We start from the raw sequence: 21325 nt of genomic DNA, 5'->3' as shown, positions 1-21325 counted from the left end.
TTCTGTCCTCTAGGGAGGTGTTAATCTGGCGTTTGCCTGAGACTATCCGGCAAATGCCTCTGTGCAGGGCTTGGGTGGGGCGGGTCGCACAGGATCAACAGGGTGGGCCGGAGAGAGCAGTTATGGCAGCTCTCAGTCCTGTCCCCAGGGGCTCTGCCTCTCTGAGTCCCAGCACCCGCTGCAAAGCTCGGAGAGAAAGCTGCACTCGCTCTGACCGAAGCCAGACAGTCCCGCTTCTCCTGTTTGAGTCTGGGTCCCTAAAGACTCGCCTGTATCTGGAGCTCAGAGTCTGCGACTCCCTCCTGATTGAAAACGCCAACCGCGCCCTCCGCCACCAGCCCGCTCTGCGCACTCCGCACCTCAGAATTTGACTTCAGCACTGCGCCTCCTCTGAGTGTCCGTATGCGTTTCTCTTTCCTCCTAGTTGTAGGACTTCCACTCAGCCAGCGTTCCTGTGGTTCTGGGTGATGTTCGTTCCGTTTTTTAGTTTCACTTTTGAAGTAGTTGTTCAAGGCAGCAAACTCCGGCGTTAACCTATGCCGCCATCTTGGTTCTCCCAAAGCAAGTCTAACCCCACCTTCTTGTCCCTCAGGTTGTCCCTCCGGGCACTGGGCATCAGCGACCAGGGATGTGCCTGAAGGTGAGCCTGGTGGCACCTATGTTACTTGGTGACTTAGACCTGGGAAGTCCCTCTCCAGGGCTGTCTGCGCACACACAGCTGTTTATTGCAGTTGTGGCAGCAAATGCTTTCTCTTATGTTTTTGTTTTTCCTCCCCAAATGCCAAGCACCGAGGCAGTCACATAGGAATTGTCTCATGGATGCCATTGGGAATGGCAATGTTTGCCACAAAACACGACCATCTACTTTGGTAGAGTCTCTGCCTCACCTCTAGGGGCCTCTCGGTGGTGGTGGTAGGAGGTTGAGGTGAGGCCATTTGGTGGTGGCTGGGCTCTGATTCCAGCCCAGGACATGTGATGAGGAGCTGAGGAAGTGCCCTTCCTGTTTCCTTCTACAGGCCATGAGCACATGCTTCTGAGTTGCCTTCCTCCTGTTGCACAAACAGGCTGAGATTTCCTGGCTGACATGTCAGTTCCCCCTCTGGACACAGGGGAGGAACTCCTGGAGTGCCTGGCAGCAATGCCACTTTGGATCCCAGACAGAAAACCCAAGAACAGCTCTAATGACCTTGATTTTGGGTCAAGGTAATTGGCTTCATTGTTGTGCCTGGTAATCTGACCCAGATAGACCATCTACTTCATATATACATATATATATATATATATATATATATATATATATATATATATATAGATATATATTGATTTAAGAGAGGAAGGAAAAGGGAGAGAGATATAGAAATATCAATGATGAAAGAGAATCATTGATCAGCTGCCTCCTGAATACCCTACACTGGGGATTAAGCCCACAACCGGGGCATTGGACTGTGACCTCTTGGTTCATAGATCAACGCTCAACCACTGAGCCATGGCAGCCAACCAGACCATCCACTTCTTAGCCCGGGACACAGAGCACAGCTCTGTGTGAACATGCTGTGAAACCCCACGGGATGTAGAAGGGTCGTAACCACACAAACCTGCACAGGGCATGGCTGCCTGTGAGGCTCTGTCGCCAAGAACTTGCTCTCATTTCCCCTCGCTGCTCTCCAAGATATTTTGCCCCCCTTTTAAGAGTGAAGAAAGGGCCTTAGAGAGGCCAGGGGCTTGCTCAATACCACACAAAGTGGCCTTTGTGCTTCTGGTCAATGCTTTTTCCACACAGATGGACCACATGGGGTCAGGAGGGGTGGGAACATCTTGTGTTCTCTCGACACTTGCACCTTCCCAGTGGTGTCCCGCTCTCCCTCCCTCCTGGACAGGGAGAGCAGCACGCACCTGCCACCCTGCTGGCACAAGACTCACTGGGTTCGAGTTTGCGGAGGAGAGACAAGACAACCACTGTATGTATTGTCCATCCTTGGTCCTCAGAAAGAACACTGGAGGCAGGAGCAAGGCCCAGGGATTCTTGGCACAGGGTGAAGTGGAGTACCCGGGCGGTGGGGTCGGGTGCCCTAGCCTTGCCTTGGGGAGTCTAAGTAGCTCCTGTTCTGAAGTGTTTAATCAGCCAGGAAAGTGTGCACGAAGAACAAAAAGGCAAAAGTAAACAGTGGTTACACTTATACACAGTTAAGAACTTGCCCATCTGCAAGTTCTGGTGTTTTAGCAGTTTCAGATCCAAAGTAGAATTTTAACCCTCATTACTGCCCCCAAATTAAATTCGAGGGCTCCCTTTGCAGGAGACCAAAGCTCTGGCTTTCGGACCCATAATGAATGTCTCCTGTTCCCATTTGAGGGCTGCTTCTGGCATGCCCTTCTCCTTGCTTAGATTCAACTCGCCTTGACTGGCGCAATATTAGGGGTTTTCACCCACAACGCCTCATGCAATTCTCCCAGCCAGCCCAGAAGATTGGTTCCTTCTCTCAACTTCAGAGATGAGAAATCTGAAGTTTACCTTGGTTAAGTCGTTTGTCCAAGATCAGCAGACAGCAAGTGGTTCCCAGGATGCTAGCCAACATCACACTGACATGTGTAGACATGACATGGGTCCAACTAGGTCAGGACCTATCCTACCCCACTCACAATGATCTTGTTTATGTTTTTCTGACTACTCCCCAACAGCCTCAACCACATCTTTCAGGTTATTCAATTACCCATATGTTTGATTGACCTGTCAAGGTCTCCTTCTGAAGGGCTGACCTTCCTCAACATCCCTCCTCATCCTCTCAGGACAAGGAGTTTCATCACAGACTGCAGAAGCTCTCTGAGGCTCTGTGAAGAACAGTGTATTCCCAATGCCTGACTATTCCTCCCTCTGTCCCAGCTACTCCTGCTATAGTGGATGGAGGCGGCTAGAAATTCTGTTTACTTAACAGGTTTTCTCATCCCTAGTCTTCTGGTAACAATGCTCTTCCTTTTTTTTTTTCTTTTGGGGAACTTCCTCTCTCCTAGACCTAATCCTCAACTGCCCATGATGATTCTCCTCTATTTCCTGGTAATAGAGGAGAGATGAGTGACTGAAGCAAACTTCAGTCTGATCCTTCTGGCCATCCTGATTGGTCCAAGGATGAGCATGTGACCCAATCCACTAATTACAATTTTCCCCTCTTCAAGCAATGACACAATGAATCTACTCTGCTGGTACTGGCATCTTTTTTCATCTGTCCAATTATCCCCATTGAATAAATACCTGGTTTGGAATTGCTGAGTCATATGTATGTACATTTTAGATATTGGCACATTTTGTGAGGCAGCCCTACAGAAAGGTTGGCCCAAATTGACACCATCCCAGCACTACATGAGGGTCGGCCCTGCACAACCGACAGCAGCTGGCGTTGTCAGTCTTCACATGTGTGCCCTTCTGGAAAGTGAGGACAGCTGCTGAAATCTGTTCCCAGCTCAGGCCCTCTTTTTGAGTCATGTCCCTACGTGCCTGTTCCTAAAGTTACCTACCCCTGACCTTGCTTCTCAATTTCTTGCCTGGTCCTGTGTCCAAATCCATTGGTCTGGTATCCTCGTCTCACTCAACAAGACTGGAAAGTGAGTCTTTATCAGTCACATCCCTTTTCCCTTTGAACTCCTTGCAGGTGCTAAGAACAGTTTGGAACCCGGTAATTATTTGTTGAATGAATGAATAAATGAGTAAAACCTCTTCTGTTAGCCACTCATTCCCTGCTCAGTTCTGGGTGGTGCCATTCGTGGGGTCAGGGCTGACCTGACAGATAAATGCCTAAGAATCCCGATAGTCTAACGGCATCACCTCTTTTATTATCTCTATCTTTTCCTCACTATAATGAGCCTCATAACCCTTAAGTTAGGATGACATACATTGCCCTGTCCCCAGAGTTCTTCCTTGGCTCTTTTTTTTTTGGTTAATCCTCACCCGAGGATGAGGATATTTTTCCATTGATTTTTAGAGAGAGTGGAAGGGAAGGAGAGACACACAGAGAGAGAAACATCGATGTGTCAACTGGATGCACCCCGACCAGGGCCGGGGACCAAGCCTGCAACTGAGGTATGTGCCCTTGACCGTAATGGAACCCAGGATCCTTCAGTGTGCGGGCGGACACTCTATCCACTGAGCCAAACTGGCTAGGGCTTCCTTGGCTCTTTAAGCACTTTGCCACTTGTGGTTGTAATTGGTTTTTTATTTATTAATTGATTGATTATTTTTACTGTTGACAGTATTACAGATGCCCCCCTCCACCCAACCCCCGCCCCATCCCAGACCTTCCCCATGCTGTTGTCTGTGTTCATGGACTATGCATATATGCACATATGCTCCTTGGTTAATCTTTCCTGGTCCCCGCCCCCACCACCACTCTCCTCCCCTCTGAGATCTGTCAGTTTGTCCCATGCATCCATGTCTCTGATACCATTGTAATTAACTTAGTTATTAATAACAGGAAAGGAGCAAAGGGGTACGCCAGATATTATAGGCATATCATTTAGGCAACTTCACTACAACTTTACACTCCCCAGGGGCCCACCAAGGGGAGACATACACACGCCCAGTAAAGATGGGGAGATTAGTGAAGGTCCTTGTCAGTCACACTTGAGAACAAAGGTCATTGGGCAGAATGGGCGTGGCTGATGCAAGGACTCAACATTTGGGCTACTTAATCCCCTGAACAAAAGAACTCGCCCCTTTGTGCTCTCTGCTTCCTCTTGCTGCCCTTGGGACTTGTGTGACTCTGGGCTTGTGGGCTCCCTTGCTTTTGCCCAGTTGGCCCACAGCCATGCGGACCCCACACAGTGGACTCAGGGACTGCAACTAGCCTGATACTGAACTGGACCCGGCTCTCCCACGGAAAGGAAACTCTGGACTCTGACTCTGCTTCTAGCTTTACCGAAGGGATGTAATGCCACGGAAATAAAGCGCTCTACCATTTCATCCTCCAGTGGGGGCCTCCAGAAACACTTATTTCGGTGGTTCCCTAAGAACCCCACTTCCACCGATAGCACCTCTGGACCTATTCTATTCCTCAGTGTTTAAAGAGCTCATTCATCACGTTCTCCATGGTCCCTGGGATGCTTGCTTGCTCTTCTAGAGGGGACCCCCATGGCCATTCCTGAAGGGGGGCTTGGGGTGCAGGGGATGCGTGGCAGCCATGCTTTAGACCTCAGTTTATGTCCATCAGTAATATTGCTTTGTTTTAAAATTTTATCTTCTGGGATGTAGTTACACCCCAAGCCGGTATCTTCACTGACAAGGTCAACCTTTACCTTAACTGAGCCTATGTGTCTTTTTGCATCTATAATAGCACACCCTTTGAAATGTCTGGGTAACTTGTAACTCCCTTTCTTCTGGACCCCTTGGGGCACAACCTAATGTGCTGGGCACCAGGACAGATACCACAAATTCCTTCATTGTTATCATGTTAATTGTTCCCACACCCACCTAAATATGTGTCTATCATTTTACTTTTTATCCAATCCCAGGTGTTTCCCTGCTTTGCTTCCCCCGCCCCTCTCTAATCTATCACCAATGGATTTCATGTAACCCACCTACGTCCCTTTCCTTTGATTACAATGTATAAATACAGATGTAACCAGCCATTCTCCAGAGCATTATCTCAATTTGTTGAGGTTCTGCTTCCTGGCATATGTCAACAGTTTGGCTCAAATAAACTCACAAAAATTCGAAGAAAAAAAAAAAAAAAGTTGCCAAAACCGGTTTGGCTCCGTGGATAGAGCTTCGGCCTGCGGACTGAAAGGTCCCAGGTTCGATTCCGGTCAAGGGCATGTACCTGGGTTGCGGGCATATCCCCAGTAGGAGATGTGCAGGAGGCAGCTGATCGATGTTTCTCTCTCATCGATGTTTCTAACTCTCTATCTCTCTCACTTCCTCTCTGTAAAAAATCAATAAAATATATTTAAAAAAAAAAAAAGTTGTCTTCTACATATCTTATTAGGTCTATTCTTAGGTGCTTAATCTTTCTGTGTATAGTAAATGTGTTCCTTTTTCTGTGATGTTTTGAAAGTGGCTATTGTTTGTTTATTACCACATGATTTTTGTATGTTGATATTGTTCTTGGCCACTTGTCTACATTCTCTCACTTTTACGAGTTTTTAAGTTTATTCTCTTTGATTTTCTAAGTAGATAAGTATCTCCTAAATAGTAAATATCTTGTATTAGACAAGATGATTTTTTAACAGCTTTATGGAGATATAATTCATATCTCATACAATTTACCTACTTAAGGGATACAATTCAATGTTTTTTTAGTATAGTCACAGAATTGTGCAACTATCACCAAAATCAATTTTTAGCACAGCAAATAGCAATTTTTAAATTCCTTTTTTAAGAAATTGAGTTGGTTAGGGTCACCAGTGGACTGCTAAGCAGTAATGGTGATCATAGAAAACCTTGTCACATTCCTTACTTTTCTGGATTGCTTGATTTTTCACCACTGAATAGGATGTTTGCTAACTGGTTTGGGTGGTTGGTCTTTGTCATAGTAAGAAAGTTTCCTTCTGCCCCGGCAGGTTTGGCTCATTGGAGCATTGGCCGGTGGACTGAAGGGTCGCGGGTTCGATTCCCAGTCAAGGGCAGGTACCTCGGTTTCAGGTTCAGATGATCCCTGCTCCGAATCAATGTTTCTCCCCACCTCCACCCCCCATCCCACCTCCTCCCTCTTTTTCACTCTTTCTAAAAATCAATGGAAAAAATATCCTCGGGTGAGGATTTAAAAAAGTAAGTTTCCTTCTACCTCTCCAGCTGGCCAAGAATTTTATGTTCTTGTTTAGAGAAATAGGCACACATTTTATCAAAACCACTTATCAAAGCATTTATTGTTATGGGAATATCTTTTCTCCCATTTAATCCATTAATGTAACAAATTAATAGATTCTCTGCTTAAAACATCTTTGCATTCTTTATGTATAATCCTTTTAAGACACCATTGGATTCAATTTGCTAATAGTCTATTTAGAATTTCTGCCTTTCACTTTTTAGTGCTAGTAGCCTATAGTTTTTCTTCCTTCTTTCTTCGTTTTCTTTTCTTTCTTTTCTTCTTCTTCTTCTTTTTTTTTTTTTTTTTTCTTTTTTTTAACATGCTGAGGTAAGCCAAGGTCACGCTTTTCTCAGGATGTGTTCAAATAATGACTAAGCAGAACTGAGGAAGGTACAAGGGCTGAGCTATTTTTGCCCAGCACAGGACTCCTCTAACAGGCAACCTTTGCTCTGGAGCTTCTCATTGGGCGGACAAAGGTTTGGACAGAACCGCCTGCAGCTCTGACAATTTCTCCTGCCAGTCTGGATTCCACCTTTCCCCCTTCACAGGTGTTGTTCACCAATAAACTGCCTGCATGCCTAACTCCAGTCAGCATCTGTTTCCCACAGCCCCCAACGGATGCATGTGCCACCCTTTCCAGTTTGGCATCTAGACTTTTGTTTTCTATACTCTGGAAGAATTTGTGTATCACAGAAATGATCAGGTCATGGAAAATTAGATGTAATTCACCAACAAAATCATCGGAGCCTGTTTTGTTTTTGAAGATTTTTTTTATTGATTTTTAGAGAGAGAGGAAGGGAAAGGGAGAGAGAGAGAAACATTGATGTGAGAGCATAATATAGATTGATTGCCTCCTACATGCCCCCTTCCAGGGATCAAGCCTGCAACCTGGGCATGTCCCCTGACCAGGAATTCAACCAGCCATCTTTTAGTGCACCGGAGGATGCCCAATCAACTGAGCCACACCGGCCAGGGCTTTTTATTCTGTTAAGGAAAGGAACTTTAACAATAAATATAATTTCTGCTGTGGTTATTGGCTAATTCTGGTTTTCTCTCTCTTTTTGTATAAATGTTAGTAATTTACATTTTTCAAAAATTCTGTATTTTTACCTAGATTTCAATTTTTTCATTAAGATTAATTTCTTTTTAGTAGTTTCAGAAAATATTTTAAAATTTCATTGATAGTATCCTGCCTCGTTTCAAATGATATCTCTAAAATTTTTATTCAAATATCTTATTTATGAGATTTAATTAGACTCATCTATAGTAATGGTTTTTTCAAAGATTAAGTTTTTGTTTTATTAATTACATTTATTTTTTATGTGCGTGTCCCACTTCATTAAATTCTGCCAGTTTTTATACTCCATCCCTCTACTTTCTTTGGGTTTATTTTGATGACCTTTTATTCTAGCTTCCTTTTTTAAAATCCTCACCCGAGGATATTTTTGCCATTGAACTTTAGAGAGAGTGGAAGGGAAGGAGGAGGGGAAGAGAGAAAGAGAGAAACATTGACTGGTTGCCTCCCACATGCGCCCTGACTATTTAATTTCAGAACTCTATTGTGAGCTGCACTGAGGCATGTCACTATTATATCTTTTTGGTGAATTGTAGTTTTTACCAATATGAACTAATCCTATTTGCTGTGGTGCTCTTTAATTATTTAATTTTTAAAAATTGTGTTAAAATACATATAACAAAATTTGCCATCTTAACCATTTTTAAGTGCACATTCACATTGTTGTGTGGCCGTTACCACCATCCATCCGCAGAGCTCTTTTTACCTTGCAAAATTAAAGCTCTGACCCATTAAACAATGAGGGGAAAGAGCATGAGAGAGCTTTTTGAGCTGATGGTAATGCTTTATATCTTCGTAGGGGGCGCTGCATTATACAGGTTTAATGCATTTGTCAAAATTCAGCCAATATACACTCTAGATTTATGTATTTCATTGTATGTAGATTTTACAGCAAAGGATCTCTATTGAACCCTAGTTATGATATGCATATTGAATATTTAAGGGGACAGATACTGATATCTGCAATTTACTTGGAAATACATCATCTGGAGAGGCACTGCTGGGAGGATTCCTGGGGTTCAGTGAGGTGGTAACAGCCTCATTGTGAGTGGGACCTGGGTTCAACCCCTGGCACTGTGACCTTGGGCAAGTTAGTTAATGTCTCAGCTGGGGTTTCCTCACAGGTACAATAGAGATAACATCTTCCTCCGTAGGGTGTCCATTGTTTATTGAGCAGTTAGCACAATGTCTGGACCCAGTGCTAGCTCTGAGGGAACCACTGTTATTCTTCACTGGTAAGTACACTCTAATGAGACTCTGAGAAACCAGATTTGGGCTCTGGTGCTGCACTTACAAGCTGAGACTTTCATTCTCACAACAAACCCCAAGGGAGTAGTATTTCCCATATTTACAACTAAAGAAACTGATATGCATGTCCAACATCAAGTCTTCAGATCTTGATCAAACAGATATTATTTTCTAACTAGGGGCCCGGTGCACGAAATTCGTGCACAGATAGGATCCCTAGGTCTGGCTGGCAATTGGGGCTGATCAGTGCCTTCCGGCTGCTGGCCGGGGCCTTCCTTCATTCCATGCCGCCCCCTGGTGGTCTGTGCACGTCATAGCGAGTGATCAAATTCCTGAGGGGACACTTTGCATATTAGCCTTTTATATATATACTAGAGGCCCAGTGCACAAAAATTTGTGCACTGTGGGGGGGGTGTCCCTCAGCCCCACTTGTGCCCTCTCACAACTGGGACCCCTCGGGAGATAACGACCTGCTGCCTTAGGCCTGTTCCCGGGTGGCAGAGGGCAGACCCAATCCCTAGGTGCAGCCCCTGGTCAGGCTCAGAGCAGGGCCAATTGGGGAGTTGGGGCGCCGCCCCTGTCATGCACAGAGCAGGGTGATCGGGAGGTTGTGATGCCACCCTCAGTCACGCTCAGGGTAGGGCCAATTGCGGGGTTGGGGCACCGCCCCCTGTCACACTCAAGGCAGGGTCGATGGGGAGGTTGCGGCGCCACCCCCTGTCACGCACAGAGCAGGGCCCATCAAGGGGGTTGGGGCTCTGTACCCTGTCACACACAGAGCAGGGCCCATGGGGGTGTTGGAGAGTTCCCCCCTGTCACTCACAGAGTAGGGCCGATAGGGGAGTTGGGGCACCGTCCCCTGTCACAGACAGAGCAGGGCTGATCAGGGGGTTGGGGCACTCCCCCCATCACACTCAGGGCAGGACCGATGGGGAAGTTGTGGCTCCACCCCGTCACACACAGAGCAGGGCCCATGGGGGGGTTGGGGTGCCGCACCCTGTCACACACAGAACAGGGCCGATCAGGGGGTTGGGGAGCTCCCCCCTATCAGGCACAGAGCAGGGCCGATCAGGGGGTTGGGGCGCCTTCCCCTGTCACGAACAGAGCAGGGCAGATAGGGAGGTTGTGGCCCCGCCCCCTGTCACACACAGAGCCACAGGGCGATCAGGGGGTTTGGGCGCTGCCCCTGTCACACTGCTCCAGGGGCCAGGAGGCCTTGCAGCTCCACTGATCCCAGTGCTGGGAGGCCTCGTGGCTCCACTTGACACAGGGGCAGTGAGGCTTCGCTGCTCAGCTGTTCCCGGTGCTAGGAGGCCTCGCGGCTCCGCTTGACACAGGGGCAGTGAGGCCTCACTGTTCCGCTGATCCCGGTGTTGGGAGGCCTCGCTGCTCCACTGATCCCGGGTTCGGGAGGCCTTGCAGCTCTGCTGATCCTGGTGCTGGGAGGCATATTACCCTTTTACTATATAGGATAGAGGCCTGGTGCATGGGTGGGGGCCGGATGGTTTTCCCTGAAGGGTGTCCTGGATCAGAGTAGGGGTCCCGCTTGGGTGCCTGGCCAGCCTGGATGAGGGGACGATGGCTGTTTGCAGCTGGTCACACCCCCTTCAGGGTGGGGGTCCCCACTGGGGTGCCTGGCCAGTCTGGGTGAGGGGCTGAGGGCCGTTTTCAGGCTGGCGGGTGACTGAAGCTCCCAACCCCTCCTTTTTTTCTTTTTTTTTTATTCTGGAATTTATTTACCTTCTATGGCTGTCACTGGAACTGAGAGCCAGCTTTAGCTCTGAGGCTCGGCTCCAGCTCTGAGACCTCGGCTACTGAAAGCAGGTATCTGGGTTTGTTTGGGTTCTATAATTGAAACACTGTTGCAACTCCAGCTCTGATGGCTGAAAGCATGCGGTTTGTTTAGCTTCTATATTTGCAACATTGTTTCTTAGAGTGCAAGCTCAGAGCCCAGCAGTGGCAGGTGGGGAACCTTGGCTTCCTCCATCACTGGAGCAAGCAAGCCTCCTGTTCGCTTCAGCTGCCTGGCTGCCAGCCGCCATCTTGGTTGGCAATTAATTTGCATATCGCTCTGATTAGCCAATGGGAAGCATGTCGGAGGTATGGTTAATGACCATGTTTGTCTATTATTAGATAGGATACTAGAGGCCCGGTGCACAAAAATTTGTGCACTTGGGGCAGGGGACCCTCAGCCTGGCCTGCACCCTCTTGCAGTCAGGGAGCCCTCAGGGAATGTCCAATTGACAGCTGCAGAAGCGGGCCTAAGCCATAGTCTGGCCTTCCTCTGCAGGAGGTGACCAGCAGGCAGATCAGCAGATGGAGCCAGCAGGCGAGTGGCGGTCCCCGCCGCCCATCGCCCCTCTGCTGCTGCTGGTCACTGCCGCCCCCCCTCCATCGCTGTCCCCTCCCTCTGCCCACTGACACGTGCCTTGGCTGACCTGGCACCGCCTGCTCACCCGCCCCACCCCCCACCGACCAGTTGTTCCGCCATTTGGTCGATTTGCATATTAGGATTTTATTATATAGGATAGACTAGAGGTCCAGTGCACAAGATTTGTGCACTGAGCGGGGGGTCCCTCAGCCCAGCCTGTGCCCTCTCACAGTCTGGGACCCCTTGCTCCTTACCTCCCGCCTACAGTGGAGGCAGGAGAGGCTCCCACCACTGCCACTGCACTCACCAGCTGTAAGCCCAGTTTCTGGCTGAGCGGCTCTCCCCCTGTGGGAGCACACTGACCACCAGGGGGCAGCTTCTGCGTTAAGCATCTGCCCCCTTGTGGTCAGTGTGTGTCATAGCAACCGGTTGTTCTGCCATTTGGTCAATTTGCATATTGTGCTTTTATTATATAGGATAATTCTTTTGGCAGGTATGGTCACAGAAAAGTTACCATTCGGCAAAGTGTATTTTAGTGCCTCCTTCATTTCTTTCCAAGCTTCTCCCCACCAAGTTGGTGTGAGGAGTAGAAAGTTGGGGGCAGCCTGAGATTCCTGAGTGATAGTAACACCCTAGGGACATTCCCCAGGACCCCTCAGGGCGATCTAGAAAGTTTTCCCTTCTTCTGGCTCTGGCTGACAGATCCAGTCAGTAAACAGAGAAAATTCACTTGTGATATCCCTGAGGCAGTGCCACTCAACGCCTGGCGCACTGACCAGAAGCATATGTGTAGGGGAGGGAAAATTTTTACTTGTCCCTCTTAGGGTTCCTGCTTCAGTCTGAATATTAAACTGACACAGACTAACAGGAGAAAAGCTTAATTTTTTAAAAAAATTTTTACATGTACTCCCTCTCACCACTCCTGTTCAACATAGTACTGGAAGCGTTAGCCATTGCAATTCGGCAAGAAGAAGAAATAAAAGGCATCCAAATTGGAAAAGAGGAAGTAAAACTGTCCTTATTTGCAGATGACATGATATTATACATACAAAACCCTAGAGACTCCATCAAAAAGCTACTAGACTTAATACATGAATTTGGCAATGTAGCAGGATACAAAATTAACCCCAAGAAATCTGAGGCATTTCTATACACCAATAGTGAGCTTTCAGAAAGAGAGATTATAAAAACAATCCCGTTTATCATCGCACCAAAAAAATTAAGCTACCTAGGAATAAACTTAACTAAAGAGGTAAAAGACCTCTACTCAGAAAACTACAGGACGTTGAAAAAAGATATAGAGGAAGACATAAACAGATGGAAGAACATACCGTGTTCATGGATTGGTAGAATCAACATCATTAAAATGTCCATACTACCCAAAGCAATCTATAAATTCAACGCACTTCCCATTAAAATACCAACGGCATACTTCAGAGATCTAGAACGAACTCTCCACAAATTCATCTGGAATAAAAAAAGACCCCGAATAGCTGCAGCAATCCTGAAAAAGAACAAAGTAGGTGGGATCTCAATACCAGATATCAAGTTGTATTACAAAGCCACTGTTCTCAAAACTGCCTGGTACTGGCACAAGAATAGGCAAATAGATCAATGGAATAGAATAGAGAGCCCAGAAATCAGCCCGAACCAATATGCTCAATTAATATTTGACAAAGGAGGCAAGAACATACAATGGAGCCAAGATAGTCTCTTCAATAAATGGTGTTGGGAAAATTGGACAGATATATGCAAGAAAATGAAACTAGACCACCAACTTACACCATACACAAAAATGAACTCAAAATGGATAAAGGACTTAAATGTATGACAGGAAACCATAAAAATTCTAGAAGAATCCAAAGGCAACAAAATCTCAGACATATGCCGAAGCAATTTCTTCACTGATACAGCTCCTAGGGCACTTGAAACGAAAGAGAAAATGAACAAATGGGACTACATCAAAATAAAAAGCTTCTGCACAGCAAAAGAAACCATCAACAAAACAATGAGAAAACCCACTGTGTGGGAAAACATATTTGCCAATGTCATATCTGATAAGGGCCTAATCTCCAAAATTTATAGGGAACTCATACAACTTAACAAAAGGAAGATAAACAATCCAATCAAAAAATGGGCAAAGGACCTAAATAGACACCTTTCAAAAGAGGACATTCAGAAAGCAAAAAGACATATGAAAACATGCTCAAAGTCACTAATCATCCGAGAGATGCAAATCAAAACAACAATGAGGTACCATCTCACACCTGTCAGACTGGCTATCATCAACAAATCAACAAACGACAAGTGCTGGAGAGGATGTGGAGAAAAAGGAACACTTGTGCACTGCTGGTGGGAATGCAGACTGGTGCAGCCACTATGGAAGACAGTATGGAGTTTCCTTAAAAAACTGAAAATGGAACTCCCATTTGATCCTGTGATCCCACTTCTAGGAATATATCCCAAGAAACCAGAAACACCAATCAGAAAGGATATATGCACCCCTATGTTCATAGCAGCACAATTCACCATAGCTAAGATCTGGAAACAGCCTAAGTGCCCATCAGTAGATGAATGGATTAGAAAACTGTGGTACATCTACACAATGGAATACTATGCTGCTATAAAAAGGAAGGAACTCTTACCATCTGCAACGTCATGGATGGAACTGGAGAGCATTATGCTAAGTGAAATAAGCCAGTCAATGAAGGAAAAATACCACATGATCTCACTCATTCATGGATAATAGAGACCATTATAAACTTTTGAACAATAATAGATACAGAGGCAGAGCTGCCTCAAACAGATTGTCAAACTGCAGCAGGAAGGCCGGGGAGGGTTGGGGGGCAGGAGGTAGGGGGGTAAGAGATCAACTAAAGGACTTGTATGCATGCATATAAGCATAACCAATGGACATAAGACACTGGGGGATAGGGGAGGCTGGGGGACTGTCTAGGGCGGGGGGATAAAATGGACACATATGTAATACCCTTTGTAATACTTTAAGCAATAAAAAAATAAAAATAAAAATAAAAAATAAAATAAAATAAAAATTTTTACATGTATATGGGAGCTTTCACAAGAGAATGAATACCCAAAGCAGTGGCCAGAGCAGGAAGCTTTCAAACCTTTTAGACAAAACAAATTTGTGAAGAACTGACAAGTCTTAGCTAGGGGTAGTAAGGAGTGAAAAAGTAACCAGGAAGTCACGAGTTCGTTTAACAAGGTTTGTTGGTAAGATTTCTTATGCCTAGAGGGGTATATAAAAGGACTTTTCACAAGGGGATTTTTATAATCTGTTCAGGGAAATAGAGTGACCTTTGTGCTTCCATTATTTTCTTATAGTCCTTCCGCTAAGATAGTCAACATGCCAAGGTGCTATGTTTGGGGGTAATGGGTCTTGAACCCTATCATATGCATTATCTGGGAGTTTGTCATGCATGACAGTTCTGCCCCCACCCCCATCCAGACCTACTGAAACAGAATTTCCGGAGATGGGGCCCAGGATCTGTGTCAGCCAGTTCTGCAAGAGACTCTTCAGCACAGTGACGTTGAGAAGGACGGCTCTAAGGGACTAATAAGGGGACATGGGAGTGGACCAGCCTCTGTGATCTTGCCTTTCCCCAAAATGGGGTGACTGCTATGTGCTGCGGGTCTTTCCCAAGGAGGAAACAAGACTGAAAAGGGGAAATTGCATAAAAAAATGTTTTTTCATTTTTCTTATTCTCAAAGCATTCTTTTCAACATATTTTTTCACATAGAAAACATATTTCCATATTTCTGCCTCCATAGAAATGATGGGTGTGGTATGTTTGGCAGCATGGAACAAACCAGAGAGGAGTGCAAAGTGGATTCATTCCTGACGTGACCAAGACAGGCAGGAAAGCAGCTTGGTGAAGAGGATCTTGGCAGGGTGTGATGGCGCCTTGGACTGGAGGTGGGCCCCAGCCTGTGCTTTAAAAAAAAAATCTTTTGTAAAAGGCTTCTTATCTGTGGTGCACACACTAGCCTGTCAACTGCTGCCCTGCTATGCTTCCCCCAGCCGACCTTGGGTGGGTGACATGGCTTCTCTCACCCAAGATGATGATGAGTGTTAAAGTGCCTGGTACCTAGGAGACAAGTTAAAGTAACCTCACCTTGGGTCCTTGTTGTGGAAGGAAGTGTGGTACAGAACGGAAACCAAGAGGTCTTTCTGCTGGCCTCCATCACATGCAGGGCACCCAGAGTTCCTTGCGTCAGGTCTTTCCACAGAGAATCCATAGAATCAGGGTTTGGTGTGACTCCTCTATTCTGCTTGAATGGGTCACCATGGCCGCGCCCCAGTATGGAAGACTTGGGACACTGCCTGTGGCCACCTTTTGATGAGCTGAGACCACTCTCCCGTCCCCCAGAGTCTCTCCTCTAGCTCTCCCTGCCCTCCAGCCCCTTGGCACTTTTAATGCATTACCCGCTGAGCCTGGCCTTCGGTAGGGATGGAAGGTCCTTCTCAGACACATTTGGTTCCATGGCTGGTTAATGGGCAGGGGGAAGGAGGAGGTGGGAAATTCCTCTGGATTTGACTAGACCTTAAAGCAGTGATGGCGAACCTTTTGAGCTCGGCGTGTCAGCATTTTGAAAAACCCTAACTTAACTCTGGTGCCGTGTCACATATAGAAATTTTTTGATATTTGCAACCATAGTAAAACAAGGATGTATATTTTTGATATTTATTTTATATCTTTAAATGCCATTTAACAAAGAAAAATCAACCCCCCAAAAAATGAGTTCGAGTGTCATAGGTTCGCCATCGCTGCTTTAAAGTGATGATCCGCTTCAGGGTGGTGCATCCACAGCAGCAGATGTTCAATCTACAAAGAGTAACCCTCCTGGTTGCATTCCTGCTATATTTTGTTTCGCTAAAATGACAGTCTTCTCCCCAGCCTTCCGTGTTGCCAGGCTCTAGGAAGGGGGTGCAAGGTGGGAAGGAAGAACTCTTGCCTCTCCGTGCTATTATGATTGATGGATGTTTCACCCAGGACATCCTCAAAGGCGCTTGTGGGCCTCACTTTGGAAGTTTTCCCTTTAATCTCACTGGAGCTCATAAGAACTTGTGTGCTCAAATGAGGATTCTATCATGTACTCCAGAGCCAAGGAGATGGCCTGTGATGACTCATAGGCTGAGACACCGTGCTTGGCGGAACCAAGCAAAGCTGCCTGACCCCACAGGAGGCTACAGAATTAGCCACGCATCTCCTCAACAACAACCACCTCAATATGCTTTGATATGAAACTCATCATGTGTTATCAAGATGAACACCAGTAGAACTCTCAGAGCTGAGTCTAGTCCAGACAATGGTTTGCTGGAGGGAGATGGTATTAGGGTTTTAGAAGGCTGGAGAGGCTTCTAACAGTTTATTTTCTCACCCTCCTGGCCAGACCAGCTCCCCTCGCTGCCCTCACCTCTGTTTTATTTACACCTTTTTATTACAGCTCCTGTCTCTCCTCACTCCCAGTTCAGATGACCTCTAAACTCCGTCCCCAGAGGCAGAAACTACCAGAGTCCTAAGTGCAGCTAGGAAAACCTCCTGGAGCTTTTGCATCTGGCAGTGAACATCTCGCTTCTTAACCAAACTTGATCACTGGCAAGAAGAACCTCACTCCAAATCTGGCCCCTTGCCCAGCTGGGTCGGGTGCCAGGGTGTGGCTGGCACGAGACTAAGTTCTTTAATGTATTAACAATAGTGCTGCATTTAATAAAAGCCGAAGAGCTTCTGAACACACATGCTATAGGAGAAAAGAAGCGAAGTAGAGCCCAGGAGCTAAGCAGAAGCAGGGTCTGTGGTTGGAAGGAGTCGGTGGGGGGGGGGGGGGGGGGGGATGGGCCAGGAAGGCTGATGTCACTTAAGACCAGAAGCCCAAGGCCCTAAGGACCGTGGAGGAATCTTTGCTCTATTAAGGCAATAACAATCCGTTAATTCATTCCACAAACATTGATTGGAACTGTTCTAGATGACAAAGATCAGCACCAGAGATGGCTGAATAAAAGGCAAGGGTATTTTTCTGAGAATTTCCCTTCAAAAAAGACCAATCCAAGCAGTCTTACACTGGGATCCATAGCCTCCTTGCTTACCTACATGCTTGCTGCCTTCCTTCCACCCTTCATTCCTTCCTCTCTTCATCTCTCTCATTCTTTCTTCCTCCCGCCTTCCCTTTTCCTTCCTTCTTTTTTTTTCCTTCTTTTCTTCCTTTTTTTCAGTAACCACAACTGTCTGGGGAAGACACCTTAGCCTGAAATGACCTCACTGCTACTTCCTTTGTTTGTAAAGATTATCTGATGGCGCTGGTGAAAAAAATGAGTAAAGAAATTTGAACACAGATTTTGTAAGTCTCCCCCGAATATAATCTCATAATGAAGAGCTGCATGTTTTTGTAAACAAGGCTTTCAAAGGTCACTGGTGGTGACAAGTATATACCTATTGAGTAAATGGGGAGAAAAGCTGTCCTTATGTGATGCTAACAGGTAACGGTGGTTTGGTTAAAATTTTCAATGTCAGCATCACATGCGAGCTCAAAAAAATATTGTCTTTCAAACTACTGTCCGAACTCTCTTATATAAAGGCATTAATCTCCTTTATGGCAGCTCCACCCTCATAACCAAAAGCCCCACCTCCAAATACCATCACATTGGGGGGTATGTTTCAGCATATGAATTTGGGGGAACACAAACATTCAGTTTATAGCACCCAGCCTCTCAGTTCTATGACCTACTCTACACCAACGGCCTTGTCACCTCTACTCCCTCCCACAGCCATACCCTGGAACCTGTCGCTACCACTGACGGCAGCCCTCAGTTACCTCAGTTTCTAATGCCCCAGCCCCAAACCACCACCAGGCCCTGTCTTCAGGAGCTTGTATTTTTCTCCTTTTCTTTCACAGACTCCAAAAATTCTTCTTCCAAGTGAGACCTACAATCTATGTATACTCAAGTATGCTTTTAGTAATAATTTCCCCCTTCATTGCTTCATTGCCCTCAACTTGGATTTCACAGCTCATCGTCACAGAACTTCCTTTTATATACCCCAACTCTCTCCATTGTATTTGCCTGTCAGAACTTCAACCATGGCTGACCTACCCAGTAACAAGATGGAGAAGCAAAGCGACAACAAATGTCTCTTCCTTTATCTCTCATCCTGCTTCGGACATGGCTCCATTTCTCTGCCCCCTTTAGAACTCTTTAAGAGGCGTCCAATTACTGTCATCAATTTCTTTTCTCCCTTCTTGTTGGAGCTCACACTCACTGACTTTGTTACCTTGCTCCACTGAAACAGCTCATTTCAAGACCCCTGAGGACGTCCAGGTGTCAAATCTAGTGGGCTAGCCTCAGACCTCACCTTTTTTGACCCATCAGCAGCCTCCTTTGATGGAGTAGATCACTCCACCCTCCTGATTTGGACATGCACTCCCCTTGGATCTCCTCTGACCTCGCTGCTTCTCCTTACATTTCTCTGACCCTAAACTTTGGAGTATACCAAGGTTCAGGCCTTGGGCCTTGCCTCTATCACTCCTTTGTAATCTCATCCAGTCTCATGGGCTACATGACTCCCAAAGTTAAATCTCTACCAGCCCAGAACTCTACCCCAAACTCCAAACTTTGATCTCCAATTGGACTTCTCTACTTGAATATCTAATGGACATCCCACCTTAATATCACCGATCCCTCCAGTGTGTTCCTCTCGATCACCTTCATCACAGAAAAGAACAATCCCAGTTGCTCAGGCAAAAGCATCTCAGGGTCATCCTTGATTCCTTTCTTCCTCTCATGCCCTCCATGCGACCAATTAGTGAATCATGTTCATTTACCTTCAAAATACAGCAGAACCCAGTGCTTCTTATCACTGCTCCCAGAATGATCCGAGCCACCATCACCTCTCAGCTGGATTATTTTGGTAGCCTCCTAACTGGTCTCACTGCCTCCATCCTCATTACCATCCCTTCTCCATCAAGCAGCTTAAGTAAACTTTTAAAAACTCAAGTCAAATCAAATTATTCCTTTCCTCCAAACCCTCTGTAGGCTTCTCATCTCATACAGAGTAAAAGCCCAAATCCTTACAATGGCCCACAGGCCTAATGTGATCTGGTCTCCAGTGACCTCCTCTCCTACTTCTTCCCCACATCACTCTGCTTCAGCCACGGTGGTCCCTGTTCTTGGATCCAGAAAGCACAGTCTTACTTTGCGATTTTTGTACTTTGAATATTCCTTTTACTAGGACAGTTTCCCCAGAGAGTCACATGGCTTGCTCCCTTACTTTAGATGTCACCTTATCAAAGACAACTTCTCTGACTACCCTATAGAATGTCAAACCTACCTCTACCCCTGTCTTCCCGCCCCCTTCAAGTCCTGCTTTACTCGTTCCCCTTGGAGAGGCAGAAACTAGACACTAGACAAATAAGAGCATGGAAGGCAGAGACTTTGTTGTCCTAGCAGTGATTTTGGAGTAAAAGCCAAATCCTGCCCTCTCTCCAGCCTCACCTTTCACCCTATGTTCTAAGCCACTGAGCTTTCCCGCACCTCTCCAAGTGACTCCCTGCTCAGGCATCATTGCCACTCTTCCATACACTTGGAATCCCAACTCCCCCTCCTTTGCCTGACAAGCTCAAGCCCGTAACTCCAGTGCAAGGGTCTCCCTTGGGAAGTGTCCCAGCCCCTGCCAGACCAGCCAGGATCCCTTGCCTGTGCCTGCACTCTGCTTTGCACACCTTCTCCTTGTCAATGACAAGGCCCAATCTGTCTTCCTCCTCTGGTCTGTGAGCTCCTTGAAGACACCATGGTGTCTCATCTCTCACCTTCACCTCTGATCCCTAGTCCTGGGCACTCAGTTGAATTGTTGGTTAGCTCAGGAACATTGTGGTATTAGGTGTGGCAACAAAGGCCTCTTGAGCAATTGTGGGCAATAAGGAACTATTCACCTCCATTTATTGGGCAGGGGCATCTATGTAAAATATTTTATTTGCATTTCACAAGAACACCTTGTGAGAGAAGTATAACCATCTCTATTTACAGATGGGACACTGAGGCAGTCAACACATGCCATTGGCCTTCCCTTCTGGGGTAGCTCATTCATCTGAGGGGAGGCCTCATTGTGAGAATTCTTTAGAGTTCTCTCATTTTATTTAGTCCCACATCAACTCTAGGAGGAAGACAGCAGATTTCTCATTTACAGAAGAGGTCAAAACAAGACTTCCATAACGACAAATCCAGGACTTCAAACATTGTCACCTGAGACTGGGAGTCAAATGGGACACCAGGTGGGAGTGAAGCAATACCTCAGGGACAGCATTATCTGGAGGAGCTGGCACAGACCAAACAGGAGAGGGGTCGGGGTTCCAGGAGCCTTGGGCCTTCCTCTCCCTCCTCCTTAGGAGACAACCAACTTGATCTCTCCATCGCCATTCCAGGGGGTGTTTAACTATGTGCCTTATAGCTTTGCGCAGTGGCAGTATCGTACCCAATGAGGTTTATCTGAGGCGTGATTATTGTTAAAAAAAAAATTTTTTTTTTAAATGTATGTGCCTCATGTGTGGGATGCTGGGATAGATTTCTTGTCCTTAAAAGGGCAAAGGCTGGGTCTACACAGAGCTGGGTTGTTGGGACTGGCCAGCCAAGGGAGCAGGAGGGGAGATTGAGCACAGACAATCTGTGGTGAGCATCCGGGTCTGATGAGGGCTGGCAGCTTCTGGTAGGAGCTTCACCTGGCCAGGTTGCATATTCCAAGCACAGGAAACCACCACAAAATACACAGGGCTTTTCACAACCTGGGCTGAATGCAAATAATTCAAATTGCATGGAAATGCAGAAGCCTG

The 21325-nt window shown here is 46.4% G+C and overlaps 1 non-coding gene across 1 annotated transcript; it reads left to right on the top strand.

Annotated features, from left to right (window-relative positions):
* Window positions 1-20944: 20944 nt before the first annotated feature.
* LOC118669582 lies at window positions 20945-21079 on the top strand. The gene has a single exon (XR_004972037.1). It is a non-coding gene; the product is annotated as a U4 spliceosomal RNA (small nuclear RNA).
* The last annotated feature ends 246 nt before the right edge of the window (window positions 21080-21325 follow it).

This window comes from Myotis myotis, unplaced genomic scaffold (genome assembly GCF_014108235.1).
Source record: "Myotis myotis isolate mMyoMyo1 unplaced genomic scaffold, mMyoMyo1.p scaffold_m19_p_14, whole genome shotgun sequence".
In the NCBI taxonomy this organism is placed as follows: Eukaryota; Metazoa; Chordata; class Mammalia; order Chiroptera; family Vespertilionidae; genus Myotis; species Myotis myotis.
Note: the sequence above shows the minus strand (reverse complement) of the source record. Positions and strands in the feature narration are given on the sequence as shown.